We start from the raw sequence: 15487 nt of genomic DNA on the forward strand, positions 1-15487 counted from the left end.
GTCTGAAGACATCCTGCACTTCAGTCTTGTAAAGGATTATGTGCACCCAAGTATATCTAGAGTAATCATCAACAATGACAAAGCCATAGAGGCAAGCAGTAGTAGTAAAAGTTGAGTAGTGAGTGGGACCAAAAAGATCCATGTGAAGCAGTTTGAAGGGTCGAGTAGTGGTCATGATTGTCTTCGAGGGATGCTTTGCCCTTGTCATCTTCCCTGCTTCACAGGCACCGCATAAGTGATCTTTCTTGAACTTGACGCCCTCGATGCCTATGACATGCTTCTTCTTCGCAAAGGTGTGGAGGTTCCTCATGCCAGCATGCCCAAGCCTCCGATGCCAAAGCCAGCATTCTGAAGCTTACGCAAGAAGACATACTGCAAGTTGTGGCCCTGCTGAGAAATCTACCACGTACAGATCATCTTTTCGATACCCTTTAAACACTAGAGACTTGTCAGATTCCATTAGTACAAGGCAACAATATTTTCCAAACATTACGATCATGTTCAAATCGCAAAGCATTGAGACAGACATTAAGTTGAAGCCAAGGGATTCAACAAGCATGACTTTATCCATGTGTTGATCCTTTGAGATTGCAACTCTACCTAGACCCAATACCTTACTTTTACCAGTGTCAGCAAATGTGATGTGGCTCTTGTCGGATGGACGTAAGGTTGAGTCCATAAGAAGGCTTCTTTTGCCAGTCATGTGATTTGTACACCCACTGTCAATAATCCATTCTAAAGACTTTGAAGACGCTGGTGTCGTACCCTACCGTGCAGTTAGGGGGATAGGCTTCACGAAGAGAATTGTGAAGCAAAAACATTTGACGAACCAGTGGGTTATGAAAACTTAGATCCAGATTAGGACTAATAGGGAGAGTAGCATGCGATTCAGGAATGAAGTACATAATGATGCCATTCGGGCATTTTATCTTGTGCCCTACAAGATTTTTAAGGTCCCCAGCAATAGCGTCAGAAGATTTTGGTTTTCTGCTGGAGACCTTTCCCTGCAAAAGAGAGTTAAGCCTTCTTAACCGCCCACATCTTCAAGGGTGGCTTAGAAGCAATAAGTCTAAGTGCAGCATCTGAGAATTTTGGCTTTGGAGCCCTAGCAAACAGTCTTGCAGGCGGACAATAGTACTCATAAGAATAGGCAGAATAGTTCTTGGTCTTATGAACATGGCGGTTTGATGAACCGCTCTCATATTCATATGCCTGAGTATGGTTTCCCTGCAAAACATTTGCGTTAGTGCGACTCAGGTGAGTCCTCTGTCTGTATGAAGCCTTTGGACCGTATGAAGCCTTTGGTCTAAGGTTTGTCTTCTTCACGTGAGGTGTCATGATGACATTCACAGGAAGATTCTCCAGACACCTTTTCAGAACCTAGATCTTCTTCATAGGCGGTCCATTCCTGCAGTTAGTACCAATGTACCTGGCAAACACTTCACCATTCTGATTCTTAAACAGTATATAGTTTGCATCAAAGGATTCATCAATGATAATGGGGTTAGCACAAGTGAAGCCAGATAGATTGGATGGGTCTGCTGAAGGTTCCTTTGCAGCAACCCACATGGTTTTGGGGTACTGCTCAGGTTTCCAGTAAGAGCCATCAGCATTCATTTTCCTTATGAACCCAACATCCTCTTTCCTCGGGTTTCGGTTCAGTATCTGCTTTTTGAGGACATCATATAGTGTCTGAAGCCCTTTAAGACTTTTGTACATCCCTGTTTCAAGCAATGTCTTCAATCTAGCATTCTCATCAGCAATAGCAGTGGTATCCTCAGCAGAGGGGTTAGTTACCACATCAACAGTTGAAGATATTGCAACAGTAGTAGCAGTAGAACATTCAGCAACAAAAGTAGCATTATCATGCTCAATGCATTTAAGACATGGTGGTTCAAATCCTTCCTGAGTGGGACTGATCTGTTTGGCGCGAAGTGACTCGTTTTCCTTTTGAAGATCTTCATGAACCGCTCTCAATTTCTCAAGATCTTGCTTCCTTTGAAGATAATCATAGGAAAGCTTCTCATGAGTTGTTGAGAGAGTTTCATGATGACTTTCAAGTTCCTGATACTTAACATGAAGATTTTTTATGTCTTCAATTAAGCATTCAGATCGAGTCATTTCAGCACCTAACAGATCATCGCTTCTGTCTAGCAGTTTTTGAATATGTTCCATAGCTTTCTGTTGTTCAGTTGCAATTTTAGCAAGTGTTTTGTAGCTGGGTTTTGAGTCACAATCAAAGTCATCGTCACTAGATGTTTGATAGTGAGTAGTGCGTGTGTTTACCTTGGCACCGCGTGCCATGAAGCAGTAGGTAGAAGCGGAGTAGTCCTTGTCATTTGCATCGGTGTCGGTGATCAGGCCATTGTCTTCAGTATTGAAGATGGACTTGGCAATGTATGCTGTAGCCAGACTTGCGACGCCTGAATCGGACTCCTCCTCAGACTCCACCTCCGCCTCCTCAAAAGCGGACTCCTCCTCTGAATCCATTTCCTTGCCAACAAACACACGTGCCTTGCCAGATGAGCTATTCTTGTGTGATGAAGACTTTGATGAAGACTTGGACGAAGACTTTGAGTATTTCTTCTTCTTCTTGTCGTCAGAGTCATATTCCTTGCTCTTCTTCTTCTTTTTGTTCTCATTGTCCCACTGTGGACACTCAGAGATGAAGTGGCCCGGTTTCTTGCACTTGTGACATGTTTTCTTCTTGTAGTCGTGAGTAGAAGCTTCATCATTCCTTGAGCTTGATCGGGAAGACTTTCTGAAGCCTTTCTTCTTGGTGAATTTTTAGAACTTCTTCACAAGCATAGCAAGTTCCCTTCCAATGTCTTCAGGATCATCAGAACTGCTGTCAGATTCTTCTTCAGATGAGGAGACAGCTTTTGCCTTCAAGGCACGAGTTCGCCCATAGTTTGGACCGTAGATATCTCTTTTCTTAGAAAGTTGAAACTCATGTGTATTGAGCCTCTCAAGTATGTTAGATGGATCAAGTGTCTTGAAATCAGGACGTTCTTGAATCATCAGGGCTAGGATGTCAAACGAACTATCAAGTGATCTCAGTAGTGTCTTGACGACTTCATGTTTGGTGATCTCAGTAGCGCCGATGGCTTGAAGCTCATTTGTGATGTCAGTGAGTCGGTCAAATGTGTGCTGGACATTCTCATTGTCATTTCGCTTGAAGCGGTTGAAGAGGTTGCGAGGACACTGATTCTCTGATCTCTCTGGGTTGAGATGCCTTCATTGACCTTGGAGAGCCAGTCCCAGACCAGCTTAGATGTCTTGAAAGCACTCACACGGCCATACTGTCCTTTGGTCAGGTGACCACAGATGATATTCTTGGCAGTAGAGTCCAGTTGAACAAATTTCTTGACATCAGCAGCGGTGACACCTTCTCCAGCCTTGGGAACGCCGTTTTCGACGACATACCATAGGTCGACATCAATGGCTTCAAGATGCATGCGCATCTTATTCTTCCAGTAGGGATATTCAGTTCCATCGAAGACGGGGCACGCAGCGGAGACTTTAATTATCCCTGCAGTCGACATAGCTAAAACTCCAGGTGGTTAAACCGAATCACACAGAACAAGGGAGCACCTAGCTCTGATACCAATTGAAAGTGCATTATATCGACTAGAGGGGGGGTGAATAGGTGATTTTTATGAAAGTCTTCAAAACGTGGAAGTTATGAAGACAAACGATAGAAATAAACCTATTACCATGCAGCGGAAGGTAGACTACACTAGGCAAGCCATAGTCAAGTATTCAATAAAGTGAAAGCACAATGACTTAATAGCAGCAATGTAGTAAGGATCAGGTAGGAAGATATTATGAAGCCATACAGAACATGCAGTCACTCAGTGAAGACAAAAAATAATGCAAACATACAATGACTTCACAAGGAGCAACAGTAAGTAAAGGGAAGGGAAGATGAAACCAGTGACTCGTTGAAGACAATGATTTGTTGGACCAGTTCCAGTTGCTGTGACAACTGTACGTCTGGTTGGGGCGGCTAGGTATTTAAACCTTAGGACACACAGTCTCGGACACCCAGTCCTGAACACGCAGCTCAGGACACCCAGTCCTCACCGTATTCCCCTTGAGCTAAGGTCACACAGACCTCGCCCAATCACTCTGGTAAGTCTTCAAGGTAGACTTCCAAACCTTCACAGACTTCGTTCACCGGCAATCCACAATGTCTCTTGGATGCTCAGAACGCGACGCCTAACCGGCTGGAGGATGCATAGTCCTCAAGTGTAATAAGTCTTCAGATCACACAGACAAGAAGACTCAAGTGATGCCCAATTCTCTTTGGCTCTGGCTGGTTAGGGCTTTATCCTCGCAAGGAATTCTCTCTCAAAGGCTTCGAGGTGGGTTGCTCTCAAACGACAAAAGCCGTACTCTTAATCTGAGCAGCCAACCATTTATGGTTGTGGGGGGTGGGCTATTTATAGCCACTTGGCAACCCGACCTGATTTGTCCGAAATGACCCTGAGTCACTAAGGAACTGACACGTGTTCCAACGGTCAGATTTCAAACTCACACGACAACTTTACTTGGGCTACAAGCAAAGCTGACTTGTCCGACTCTGGACAAGATTCGCTCTCATAGTCTTCACTCGAAGACATAGGTTTTTGGTTAGGCATCACTTCAGTCATTCTGACTGGTTCTCTTGGACCTCACTTAACAGTACGGTGGTTCCTATGACTCAACACAAAATAAAAAGAACTACGAAAGATCTAAGTCTTCGAGCTCCATAGGCTTCGTGTGGTGTCTTCTCTTGTCATAGTCTTCAATGTGAATATCTTCATATACCACCTTTGACTTCAATGTCTTCATACATTTTGGGTCATCTCTGGTAGGAAAACCGAATCAATGAGGGACTTCTACCTGTGTTATCCTGCAATTCTCATAAACACATTAGTCCCTCAACTAGGTTTGTCGTCAATACTCCAAAACCAACTAGGGGTGGCACTAGATGCACTTACAGGAACGCGCTACAATCATCTGCAGCGGGAAGCAGCGAAGATGGTGTTCTCTTGGCCGGCGCACCGCTTCAATGCTAGCGTCAGTAAGCGGTCGTGTCTGCTCTGGCCGGGCATGAATGCGGCCACTGACACTCAAGAGCGGTGCTGACCGTTTCGGACATGAAGCGCGCGTGGAAGGGAGGAGGGGTTTTTGGTGGGCCGGGCGGTTAAAAGCGGGCTTAGGAGCGGTCTGGACTCCCCCCAAAACCCCTATGCTTGTCTGTAGTTTGCGGTAGAAATCGCTTCCGGACCGTCGTATGAACCGATACGTTGGATGGCTTCCATGGTCCAGACAACGCGGTCCAAACGCATGCGAGTGGTTTGCGGGTCGATGCCCATAGTAAGTCTTTAATTGGTCGGATGTGATAATAGACTTTTTTTCTTCACTGGACAAACAAAGAAGTATGGAAATCCACCACGTATCTTTACCTAATATTAAAAGACGGAGGCTTTGATAGTTCTCCATACGTCACCTTTTTACATCCGTTGATTTTGTGCTAACCATAAAGATCGACGACTCATAACTATTACGTGTAATAAAACAAAAGAGCTTCTTCCCGTTTGTCCTAGAATTACCCCTGTAGTTGAAGGAAATTACAATGTATGCCACCTCCAAGTGAAAAAATCGTTTCCTTTTTTCCATACTCGTTCTTCTTATGACACATCCCACGGAGGACGAAGCCCATGCTGCGTAAAAAAATCTCTCGATCCCCTCCTCTCTCTCCGATGCATCCGGTCGGTAGCACCCTGCGGCTGCTAGATCCGTCCTCCCTTCAGATCCACCAGCTCGACACTCTCCGCCATAGCCATGCCCACCATGGCGGCCAGCAAGGCGTCCCTTGGCATTCGGCCATCCCCGTACGGCGTCATCATGTCAGCGGCTGCATCCAACTCTACTATTGGTCGTCGGCCGCGTACAGGTCTTTGCTCTCCGCCATCGGCCGCCTCCACCATGTCTCTAGCTCCATGCTGCCCGACGTGACATCCTCTGCATCATAGTCATCTTGGTTGCTGACGAAAGCTAGCTCTTCCTCCTTTGGGATCAATTTCACCTTCATCTTGCTCTGCCACGGGTGGATCTTCAGCCCCCTCGCATATGTGTTATCCGTACTGTACTCCAGCCGGCTGGACGTGCGTGTGACGTGGGTGGCTTGACGTGCGCGTTCTGTTGGCATAGGAAGCGGGCGGTTGTAGGCAGAGAAAGTTGATGCCTACTTGCAGAGGGGATTAGGATTGTGCATCAGAATTAGGCGAGCTCATTTGATCTATTTTGGTCTGGATTAGTTAAATCGTGAATTGATAATTGTTTCTTGGTGCAGGAACTTTAAGTCAACCGGCTTGACGGCAACACGTACTGTGAGTTTCTTCCCAAATCTGAAACTATTTGGCCCATAAATTATAATCCCCTTGAGAAAGTCAGAGTCTTTATGGATCGGACTGGGTAATGGATGTTGACAAATTTGATTGCAGCAGGACCGACAAACAAAGTGCAGTGCTCACCGTTGTAGATATATTCAGGGTAGCATCAAACTTCAGTGAGAATGAGCATTACTAGGCAGCGAGCTTCATGCATCATTGGATTTGAGAATTCTTTACTATGGTGAATTGTTTTTGTTTCTTGGAGACACTAACCGTAGCTTCTTATTAGTGCCCATGGTGAAAGAGCTATATTGTTGTGCCTTTCTTGGATTCAGGTTCTTAAATTCGATATTAGCTACCTGCAGGAGTAATATTTACCGACGATGCTCAACATGGCTGACCCCGCCGGCTGCACGCGGTACATGCTCACACGCGACAACGGTCCGCACATGTATGCCGCGTCAGAGGTGTCGCTACGGCTCATCGCTGAGCTACACCTATGAGCACATGTTTGCGCCTGACTACCTTGGCCCGCTCATGGCCATCGCAGACACTGTCATATTCAAAGATTGATTGATCTGGTGCTCTGGATCATAGCTACACGTAGGAGTTAGTTCTGGCGCCTAATTTGTGAAAAGGTTCAGAGGTTCTATAGACATTACTTCTTCTTGTTTTATACTTTGTCCAAATTGAGATTTCATTCCTATTTTTTTCAAAAGTTAGTTTTATCCAACAACAACATAATACATGCTCACTAGGATGTTTTGCTTTGAATTTTTGGACATTACATGCGAAAGCCGTAGCAACCGAGTGCTCATTAAACTTTCTTAGCGTAAAAGGTCCAGAACTGATAAACATGTATGTTGGAGAATCAGAGAAGAATATCATGGACATCTTTAAGAAGGTATATCCATCTCCACAAGTGTGACGCCCCCGATTTGACCGTACACTAATCATACACGCAAACGTGTACGATCACGATTAGGGACTCACGGGAAGATATCACAACACAACTCTACAAATAAAAATAAGTCATACAAGCATCATATTACAAGCCAGGGGCCTCAAGGGCTCGAATACAAGAGCTTGATCATAGACGAGTCAGCGGAAGCAACAATATCTGAGTACAGACATAAGTTAAACAAGTTTGCCTTAAGAAGGCTAGCACAAAATGGGATACAGATCGAAAGAGGCGCAGGCCTCCTACCTGGGATCCTCCTAACTACTCCTGGTCGCGGTCAGCGGGCTGCACGTAGTAGTAGACACCTCCGGTGTAGTAGGAGTCGTCGTCAACGGTGGCGTCTGGATCCTGGACTCGAGCATCTGGTTGAGACAACCAGAAAGAAAGAAAAGGGGGGGGGGGGAAGGGGGGAGAAAGCAACCGTGAGTACTCATCCAAAGTACTCGCAAGCAAGGAGCTACACTACATATGCATGGGTATATGTGTAAAGGGCCATATCGGACTGACTGCAGAATGCCATAATAAGAGGGGGAAAGCTAGTCCTATCGAAGACTACGCTTCTGGCAGCCTCCGTCTTGCAGCATGTAGAAGAGAGTAGACTGAAGTCCTCCAAGTAGCATCGCATAGCATAATCCTACCCGGCGATCCTCTCCTCGTCGCCCTGTTAGAGAGCGACCACCGGGTTGTATCTGGCACTTGGAAGGGTGTGTTTTATTAAATATCCAGTTCTAGTTGTCATAAGGTCAAGGTACAACTCCAAGTCGTCCTGTTACCGAAGATCACGGCTATTCGAATAGATTAATTTCCCTGCAGGGGTGCACCACATAACCCAACACACTCGATCCCATTTGGCCGGACACACTTTTCTGGGTCATGCCCGGCCTCGGAAGATCAACACGTCGCAGCCCTACCTAGGCACAACAGAGAGGTCAGCACGCCGGTCTAAATCCTATGACGCATGGGTCTGGGCCCATCGCCCTTTGCACACCTGCACGTTGCGAACATGGCCAGAAGCAGACCTAGACTAGCAGGCGTTCCAGTCCAATCCGACGTGCGCCGCTCAGTCGCTGGCGTCACAAAGGCTTCAGCTAATACCACGACGTCGAGTGCCCATAACTGTCCCCGTGTAGATGGTTAGTGCGTATAGGCCAGTAGCCAGACTCAGATCAAATACCCAGATCTCGTTAAGCGTGTTATTTTTAAGTAACCGTGAACGCCGACCAGGGCTAGGCCCACCTCTCTCCTAGGTGGTCACAACCTGCCCTGTCGCTCCGCCTTAAAGTAACAGTTGGGGCCGTCGGGAACTCAGGCCCACCACTACCTGGATGGAGCCACCTGCCCCTTCAGCCCCCAACTCCAAACAGTATCACCGGTAATGTAATAGTGTAAAGTATATAGTATATGCCCGTGATCACCTCCCGAAGTGATCACGTCTCAGTAGTATAGCATGGCAGACAGACAAGAGTGTAGGGCCACTGATGGAACACTAGCATCCTATACTAAGCAGTAGGATAGCAGGTAAAGGTAACAACAGTAGTAGCAAGGACAGGCTATGCAGCAGTATAGGATTAACTGAAAGCAGTAACATGCTTCACTAATCTAATGCAAGCAGTATAGAGAAGAATAGGCGATACCTGGTGATCAGGGGGGGGGCTTCCCTGGTTGCCCTGGCAAGAGAGAGGGGTCGTCAACACCGTAGTCGTACTGGGTAGCAGCGGCGTCGGTCTCGGTGTCTAGCGAGAGAAGAGGGGGGAGAAACAGTGAATACAATGCAAACAGATGCATAACGATGCGTGACAAAGCAAAGCATGATATTAGGCGTGCCCTAACGCGGTATGAGGTGATACCGATGAAGGGGGGGGGGACAACCGGGAAAGTATTCCCAGTGTTTCGCGTTTTCGGACAAATGAATCGGAGGGGGAAAGTTGTGTGTTCACTATGCTAGGGATGCGTGGCGAACGAACGGGCTGCGTATCCGGATTCGTCTCATCGTTCTAATCAACTTTCATGTACAAAGTATTTCCATCCGAGTTACGGTTTATTTTATATTAATTTTCAAAGTTTCTTAAAATTATTGAAATTATTTAATTCGAAAATTTAAATAAAAAAAATCTTTTGTCACATGGGGCTCTGCTAGACAATGTGTATAGCAATGGGGTTGACCCAGTCAATTTGACTGGTTAAAAGAGGGTTGGTGGCCCACATGTAATAGGAACATTGGTTAACTAAGGATTAAAGTAACAAGGGCCCACATGTCATTGACTAGCCTTTTTACTAAGGGGTTATTTGGTGTGTGAGACCACCTGTCCGGACACCTTAGGCTAATTAGCATATAAACTAACCCTACCAAATCTAATTAGCAGTATAAACAATTTGGAAAGGCCCGGCCACACAAAAAGGACACACATGCGCACACACCACACAACACACTCGGCCATGGCCTTGGCCATGGCCACTAGCACCAGCAGCCCGCGGTAGCAGGCACCAGCAGCAGAGCAGCGATAGCAGCAATGGCGACGAGCGAGAGAAGCAGCAGAAACAGGCAGCGGCACGGCCGCAGGCAGCAGCAGCGACAACATAACATAGCGGCGGCACCAGCACTAGCAGTACGCAGTAGCTGGCAACAGCAGTAGCATCAGCAGTACGTGCTAGCCAGTAGTAGAGGCAAGAGCAATAGCAGGTAGCAAGCAGCGGTAGGCACGCGGGCGCGCCAGCAACGCCGAGGAAAGCGGGCGTTGTAGGTGCGGATAGGGAGCGCGCCGGCGACCGGGGAGGCGCGGGCGAGCAGTCGCAGGAGCAGGGCAAGGCAGCACGGCGTGTGGCCAGGGGAGTGTGGGCAGCAGCGGCTACAGGCGCGGGCGCGGGCACTGGTGAAGGGCGCGGCCGAGTGCGGCAGCGGGAGGCCGGGGCGTGACCTGGGACGGGCGTGTGTGTGAGGGAGCAAGGCAGAGGCAACGTGAGTGGAGCGCCGGCCATGGCGACTTCTAGCACGGGACGACAACGACGAGCACGGCGGCTAGAGGATGCAGATCGAGGGGGAGGGAGAGGGGAAAAGCGCGCCAGCTCACATCGTTGACGGGGAGAGGCTCGGGGAGGCGCGGGATGCAGTGAAGCCGACGGGGGTCGACGGAGGTGCGTCGGTGGACGAAGGTTGAAGAAGAGTTCGATCCGCTCGATGTAGTGGCCACAGGCTCGAGCGGTGCTGCGTAGACGACGTAGGGGACGGCGGAGAACCTTCCGAACGGCGAACGGTGGTCGGTGGCCACATGTACGGCAACAGCGCGACGTCAGCTACGCTCGGGCGTCGAAGAAATCGAGGATAGCGAGGCAAGGGGGAAAATGTGCGGGGGCTAGGGTTGACGACGGGGCGCCGGGGTCTTTAGGGCGAGGCCTTAACCACCGGGTGAAAGGGCATTTCCCTACTTTATGTTTTGGATGATGATGACAACCCTTTATGGTCTAATCGTGTGCTATATGTTTCAGGTTCTCGATGCTTAGGCTTACATCGGATTGCTATTGCCTCTCGAAGGAAAAGATCGAAGACGTGTCCTCCACGCTTTTATTTTCTTTGGTCGTAGAGTACCCGTACTATCAAGAGGGAATCCTCATTAGGAAGCTCTGGGGGAATCAGTTCACGTACACTTTTCTCACCCTCTCTTTGCTTTCCTCAGGTGTGTGTGGGAGAGAGAGTTTTCCTTGCCTCTTCCCCTCTTTTCTGCTCACTGTTTCTGCCCAGCGGTTGTACCGCTCTCTAGAGCGGTTGTACCGCTGGGTCTTGTCGCTCACCAGTTATGCTCGAGCAGTTGTACCGCTGCCTCCGGGCGGTGGTACCGCCACCATGCTCTGCAACAGCTGGGGCGGTGGTTCCGTCCATGCACCGCTCAAGTACCGCTCTCGCTTCTGGTTTGATGCGGTTCTTGGGCGGTAGTGGCCCGGTTGGTCCGGTCGTTCCACGATGACCGGTACCACCGATGGTCCGGGCGGTTCTTCCGCTCAGTACTTAGCCGCCCAAGAGCTCAAGGCCATGCGGTTGTTCTGGCCAGGCACCGCCCAAGTACCGGTCAAGCTCCTGTTTTGATGCGGTGGTTGTGCGGTAGCCAGGCGGTTAGTCCGGTTATTTTTCTTAGCCGGTACTACCGCCCGCCTGTCCGGTTGTACCGCTTGGTAGGGTTCTGCAGTTACACCGTGAGTCCCGGTTGTACCGGGACGAGGACCGGTTGTACCGCTGCAGTGCAAAAAACGCAGTAACGGTTGGAAATGTGGGGTGACTATTTAAGGGGGCTTCTCCCACCTACCACTCCTACCTTTGACCTCTCTCACTCCACCATTAATGCCCTTCAAGCTCTCTTGCCCGATCTCTCTCTCTAGCCACTCAAACTTGTTGATCTGCTAGGGATTGAAGGAGGAGACCTAGATCTACACTTCCACCAAAAGATATTTGCTTCCCCCATACTTTCTTGTGTGGATTTTGTTACTCTTGGGTGTTTGATCACCCTAGACGGTTGAGGTCACCTCGGAGCCACATTCCATTGTGGTGAAGCTTCGTGGTTTTTGTTGGGAGCCTTCAATTAAGTTGTGGAGAGAGCCCCAACCTTGTTTGTAAAGGTTCGGTCGCCGCCTTCAAGGGCACCAATAGTGGAATCACGGCATCTCGCATTGTGTGAGGGCGTGAGGAGAATACGGTGGCCCTAGTGGCTTCTTGGGAAGCATTGTGCCTCCACACCACTCCAACGGAGACGTACTTCCTCTCAAAGGGAAGGAACTTCGGCAACACATCCTCGTCTCCACCGTCTCCACTCTTGGTTATCTCGTGCCTTTATTTGAGCAAGCTTACTTGTTTCATATCTCTTGCTTGCTTGTGTACCTATCCTCGTTGCATCATATAGGTTGCTCACCTAGTTGCATATCTAGATAACCTACTTTGATGCAAAGTTTAAATTGTTAAAGAAAAGCTAAAAATAGTTAGTTGCCTATACACCCCCCCCTCTAGTCAAACATATCGATCCTTTCAATTGGTATCAGAGCCTCGTCTCTTTATTAAGGACTTTACCGTTCAAAGAGTATGGTTGATACCGTAGACGGTGTGGAGGAACACTCCGTGTGAATCCGATCTCGTCTACGGGAGATGGGGGAACTTCGGTCTCTCGTGAGGAGTTCAATGTGGCCTTGGAGACATTGAAAACCTCCATGACGACCGAAGTCGAAAGCATGTTTACTAAATTTCTTGAGAGGCTTAAACTATCCACCGCACCGTTGAAAGTGGGTGATCCCGCCAACAAGGTAACGGATGCTATCCCCAACAAGGGGGAAGCTAGTAGTGAAAAGGCTCCTTCTTCTAGTGGCAAGAATGGCACCGGCATCTTTGCCCATGTGGAACCACCACTTGTTTATGATGGACCGGTTCCTTCCACTCATTTGAATCATACCGGTCCTCCCCCTAAGATTGTGAAAAATGAGGATTTTGATTCTTGGTTTTACCGCTTTAAACGTCATTTAAATCATGTGAACACTAACCTTTGGAGAATCATTGAAGAAGGTTTCTATCCACATGATCCAAGCAACTTCACTCCTCGAGAAGCCGCGGACAATCAATTCAATGAGAATGCTCTCTTCATCATTCAAGATGCAATTCCACCCGAAGACCTACCTCATCTTCGTCCTTTCGCCTTGGCCAAAGATGCATGGCATTGTGTCGTGTCTCTCTACCGGGGAAGCGCAAGCATTCAACGCTCCAACTATGAAGTGGTACAAGATGAGGCCGATGAGTTTGCAATGAAGGAAGATGAAGAACCTCGTGAGCTCTATTGGAGAGTAACCAAACTCGCGGTCTCACTACGAGATCACGGGAGCAAGGACACGGATGACAATTGGATCAAGCGCAAATTCCTCAAGGCAATGATGCCCTATCACAAGGCCATGTCCTCCGTCATTCGTCAAAGACCGGACTTCCACACTTTGACCTCAAGCGAAGTGTTGGATGAGTTTGTGGCCATGAACATTTTGGACAAGACCGCCGACAATGCAGTGCTCCGTTCTCAACGGGCAAAGAAGCCTAACCTTGCATTGAAGGCCAAGCTCATCGTGGAAGACGAAGAAGAGAAAGAAGAGGAGAGCAACCCCGAAGATACGAAGTATGCATATCATGAACACATGGCACTTGCTTCAAGGCAATTTTGGAGCAAGAAAAACTCGAGGCCAAACTTTAGCAAAAACAACTCGAGTGGTACAAGGGGCAAGCAACGTGTAAGGACTTGCTACAATTGCGGCAACGTGAGTCATTTCGTTGCGGAATGCCCGTATGAGAAGAGGGAAGACAATGGTGGCAAGCTCATCCGAAAGGACAAGGCCAAGTCGTTCCCCAACAAGAACAACTTCTCCAAGAAGACTCCTCCCAAGGCTTTGGTTGTGCAAGAAGAGTACAATGAGGATGATGAAGATGATGAGTCGGTTGCCATGGCCTCCGTTGCCATTGCAACGTCACGGGTGTCTCTCTTCGACTCACCCAACGAGAGCATCACCGCCAAGTGCCTCATGCCTAAAGCCACCAACAAGGTAACCTCCAATATCAAAACTACCATAATTAATCATCCTTCCCCGACGGATTGCATTAATGAACTTGCGGGAGCTAATGTGGAGGCTAACGAGTTTGAGGCCTTTATGGGCAAACTCAATGGAAAATCCAAGAAGCACTTTGTTGCTCTCTTGGAACAACTTGGTGAAGCCAATGACATGATCGAGGCTCACGAGGACACCATCTCTAAGACGGAAGGGCATAGTCGTGACTATGCCGATGAGATCTCGGATCTTTCCAATGCTCTTGAGGAAGAGCGTGGTCTTCGTTTGGCTCTTGAGGAGTCACACAATGTTGATCATGCTAAGTTAAAGAAAGATTATGATCATGACCTCATTGTTTCTCGTGTGCTAAATTCCGAGAAGGCCAAACTCGGGGTTGATCTTGCTAGACTCAAAGAGGAGTTTGATATACTTGACAAGGCCCATAAGGCCTTGAAGGGTATTCACGCTAGTCTCAAGGAGTCTCATGATCAACTCCAAGTGAAGCTAACTAAGGAGAAAGCAACTTTTCCTCATATGGTTTTAATTGATAATGCAAATGCTACTAACCCGTGTTGTGAGCATATACATCTTATTGAGGAAAATTCTAAGTTGAAGGAGCAACTTGAGAGAGGTCTTGCGACTTGCATACAAGGCAAGAAGAACCTCAACGATCTCTTGATCAACCAAAAGGGAGTTGTGGCCAACGAAGGGGTTGGGTACGTGCCCGACTCCAAGAACAAGAAGAAGAATGACAAGACCAAACGACCTCCTCCTCTCATGCAAACCTTTGTGAGGGAGAGAGAGAATGCCCCCGAGGAGAAGAAGAAGAACAATGTCAAGAAGGGCAATGTCACGCCTCCCAACAAAGCCGGCGATTTTAATCCTTCTTATGTGTTATGCCGTGCTAGTGATGGGCATGTTTATGCCAAATTTGTTGGTTCTCTTCATGAATACATTGAATGGTCTATTTGGGTTCCTAAGACCCTTGTTACTAACATCAAAGGACCCATTACAAAATGGGTACCTAAAACCAAGCATTGATCTCTTGTAGGTGTTTGCTTCCGGTGGTGGATCATGGTTGCTTGATAGCGGAGCTACAAATCATATGACCGAAAGCAAGGACTTGGTGGTGGACGTGCACAAGGTTCCATCTATGCCCACCAATGTCGAGTGGGGTGACGCCTCATCTTCTAAGGTATTGGGACTTGGCAAGGCGGTCATCTCTCATGATCTCACGATCGAGAAGGTCATGCTTGTTGAGTCCCTTGCATACAATTTACTTTCCGTTCATCAACTTGCAATCATGGGCTTTGCCACTTTCTTTGATATCGATACCGTGGCCTTCTTGTGGAGCAAGACTCTTAAAGTAGTCTTTGTTGGGCATGTCGAGAACGGTCTATATGTGATTAACTTTTCGGAGCGACCCACTAAGACCGCGACATGCCTAATGGCTAAAGTTGATGTGGGATGGCTTTGGCATCGCCGTTTAGCCCATGTCAATATGAGGTCCTTGCGAAGTCTCCTCAAGGGGGACCATGTCCGTGGACTAACGAATGTTAGTTTTGCTAAAGATCGTGCTTGCAGTGCC

The 15487-nt window shown here is 48.0% G+C and overlaps 1 long non-coding RNA gene across 1 annotated transcript; it reads left to right on the forward strand.

The window, feature by feature from the left end:
* The first annotated feature begins 5701 nt into the window (after positions 1-5701).
* LOC123082053 (uncharacterized) lies at positions 5702-7127 on the forward strand. Its single transcript, XR_006438927.1, has 2 exons — positions 5702-5944; positions 6344-7127. It is a non-coding gene; the product is annotated as an uncharacterized lncRNA (long non-coding RNA).
* The last annotated feature ends 8360 nt before the right edge of the window (positions 7128-15487 follow it).

This window comes from Triticum aestivum, chromosome 4A, assembly GCF_018294505.1.
Source record: "Triticum aestivum cultivar Chinese Spring chromosome 4A, IWGSC CS RefSeq v2.1, whole genome shotgun sequence".
Lineage (NCBI taxonomy): Eukaryota > Viridiplantae > Streptophyta > Magnoliopsida > Poales > Poaceae > Triticum > Triticum aestivum.